This window comes from Vollenhovia emeryi, unplaced genomic scaffold, assembly GCF_000949405.1.
Source record: "Vollenhovia emeryi isolate VEMERY1.0 unplaced genomic scaffold, V.emery_V1.0 DF943504.1, whole genome shotgun sequence".
Lineage (NCBI taxonomy): Eukaryota > Metazoa > Arthropoda > Insecta > Hymenoptera > Formicidae > Vollenhovia > Vollenhovia emeryi.
This window is the reverse complement of record NW_011962862.1, coordinates 1-3,006: the sequence shown is the minus strand read 5'-3', so window position 1 is coordinate 3,006 and position 3,006 is coordinate 1. Positions and strand designations below refer to the sequence as shown.

The 3,006-nt window shown below is 42.0% G+C and overlaps 1 long non-coding RNA gene across 1 annotated transcript; it reads right to left on the bottom strand.

Annotated features, from left to right (window-relative positions):
• Positions 1 to 752: 752 nt before the first annotated feature.
• On the bottom strand, positions 753 to 1,461 carry LOC105565565. Its single transcript, XR_001009202.1, has 2 exons — positions 1,018 to 1,461; positions 753 to 921 (listed from the first exon to the last, which is right to left on the bottom strand). It is a non-coding gene; the product is annotated as an uncharacterized LOC105565565 (long non-coding RNA).
• Between the last annotated feature and the right edge of the window lie 1,545 nt (positions 1,462 to 3,006).

Genomic DNA, 3,006 nt, shown 5'->3' with positions numbered 1-3,006 from the left:
ATATTCGGTCGTTGAAGCTTATACTTGGTGCTTTTTTACCTTTTTTTTCAATTCTACGATGAATTGACATTAACGACAATCCGGTTAGCCTTTCTTGGCCCATGGAATTTCTTAAATACGTTTTTAGACGTTTCAACGAAGAAAACGTCCTTTCCAGGGTACTTGTCGACACAGGTAATGTCGATAAAATTTTCAACAGCTTGTGAATGTTTGGAAACAGATCCTGGTTGCATTCTCCGAGAGCCTCGATGGCACACGTCGGCCGATCTACGTCTGATTTTTTCAGACATTTTGTTCTCCACAAATCAAATTCCGCTTGTAGAGAGTCATACTCCAAAAATCTTTCATAAAGTTTGAAGTTGTCAACTTGAAACACACTCTCATTTTTGCAACACACGAAAGGTATCAAAATGTAGAGGGATGATAATATCGATTTATGATTTTCGAATCTGGAACGAAACTGATCGGTGAAGTCATCCAAGAGTGGTATCATGATACTAATTCTAAAATATGTTTCTGGATCTTGTGTATTACAGTTTCCTCAATGCTGTTGTCGTAATGCTATTGGCGGAATTTTTATTTCTTCATTTACAGTTTCGACTAAATCGAGTGCGGTTTTGAATATCGTTCCAAATTTTGAACTGACATTTTCGCGAATATCTTGAACAGTCTTTATTATAATGTCGACATGTTGTAATGCAGCTACTAAGTCACATTCGGGAGATTGTAGGATTTTACAAAGTGACAATGGGTGCTTTCCAATTATTTTACACTTTTTAACACAAACGTACACAAGAAGACACAAAGTGTCGCGATGTGCACGACTCAATTGGAACAAAATATACCACAAAGAGTACACAAAGTAGTATACTATCCATGCTTGGTATTTTTAATCCATGGTGGTGATCGAAACTGCGTCACCTAATGTTGATTCAAAATATTTATTACCTCAATGATACTCTGAATATTGCCGTTGTTCATTGTTGAGTAAAAAGAAAAAAAAAATGTGTGCCGTACTTGCGTATTTTCCTCCTCCCACTTCGGTATTACTTATGCGCCAGAATGATATCAGACGTAACCTCACTTCTTTTTTTCCCTTTTATATAGTAAACCGTCGTAGCGAAGGAATATGCCGACCACTTGTAGCCGCCGTACTTAGTAACTATTATTTGTCACTAAAAAACACAAGTTTACACAGCCGACTAGTAGCCCTCAGGCTGAGTACGAATGTGAAGAGGTGTGTCGACATTTGTGACAATTGGAACGCCATTTGTGTCGCCGTGTGCACGAAAGTGTCTAGGGATATTGCAATTGGAAAGCACCCAATGTGTATGAAAATAGAATGCCTAAGCAACACAAGCTTACGATAAAGTCGCTGGCAATAATCGATCGCAGAAAAGAAGTCGCTTTTGATGAAGTTTCAGAATCCGCATCCATGCTTAAATCTTCCAACGTATCAACAATCGCTTTGAAAATTTCTTTAAATCTTATTAACCCATCATGGTTTTCAACCCAACGAGTCTCGCACATTGCCGTAAGAGTTTGCCATTTGGTTTTAGGATAGTTTTTCATTATATATTTTGTTAAACAAGTGGTACGCTTTGCTGAGTACTTTAGAAAGTTTCCAATCGATTTTATAATGCCAATAGTATTTCGAATAGACTGTATTTGGCAAGAATGAGCTAAAGTCAAATTTAGCGAATGCGCGCTGCAGTGCACGTACAAAGCTTCCGGGTGAATCTCACGGATTACTGTCTGTACACCGTTAAAACATCCTTTCATTGCGGCATCACCATCATATCCTTGTCCGACTAAGTATTCGCAGTTCATTCCTAAACGTTTTAATTCTAAAAGAATTGCATTAGCTAAAAATGTTCCTGTAGTTCTCTCAACTGAAACAAACCTCAAGAAATCTTTGTGCAATATAAATATATCATCTTTGGGCTACGTACAGGGTTTGTCCGGAAAGTAATGAGCCTCATTTTTTTGTAACGCGACTATACAACGCGGAGCGGTGCGACCGGTTAGGAAGGGTGGAGACAACCTTTAGCTATCCAGAGATGCCACGGTTAGTCGCCTCCGAGCTCTTGGAGGGTTAGGACGTGCTTCCACGTGAACCTCTGTGCAGTGACCTCGTCGTAGTTACGATGGAAAAATATGTAGAACAACGTTATGCGGTGAAGTTTTGTGTTAAACTCAACAAAACGCCGAAGGAAACATGGGACATGCTTAAAGAAGCCTTCGGGGATGCTTGCATGTCCTATTCGCGGCAAAGAAGTGGCACAAGTCGTTCAAGGAAGGTCGGGAAGAGGTCACCGACGAAGCCCGTTCTGGACGCCCATCAACATCGCGAACGGACGAACACCTCACCCGTGTGCGCGAATTGCTCAATACAGACCGACGAATGAGTGTTCGTATGATATCGGAACTATTGAACTTGCCGAAAACCATTGTCCATGAGATTGTATCGGAAGACTTGGCCATGCGGAAGATTTGCGCAAAACTTGTGCCCAAAGTTTTGACCGACGCACAGTGGGGCCAAATCCCGAAAAGCTGGCCAAAAGTCGAAAAATAAAGTTTCGATTTCAGGAATATTAAGTGTTAAGTTGGATAGACTAATAGTTCAACTGTGACCGTTTGAATCTGTTAAATCTGTGCAGCGGATAGCCGCGGGAAGTCTAGGGTCCGGCGGTGGGTGTCTCGAAAAGAGAGAGAGTCGGTTTTAAATCTTAACTACCGAATTATATTTTAAAACTTAGAATTACATTAACTACTTACAACTAGCTTATCGCTAACTTATAACTATCCTTATAACTACGGCCGTTCTGACGGTGGTTCGCTGTATTATAATCTGGCGCGGCAGCGCTTCGAGATCTGTCCGCGCGACGGCGATCGATTGGTCGATATGTCGGCGGCGGCGCGGTATTGGCGGCGCGGTTCGGTGCGTTCGTACGCGGTTCGGTCTGCTCGGACTCGGCGCGGCGCGGCGGTTCGGTGCGGACGGCA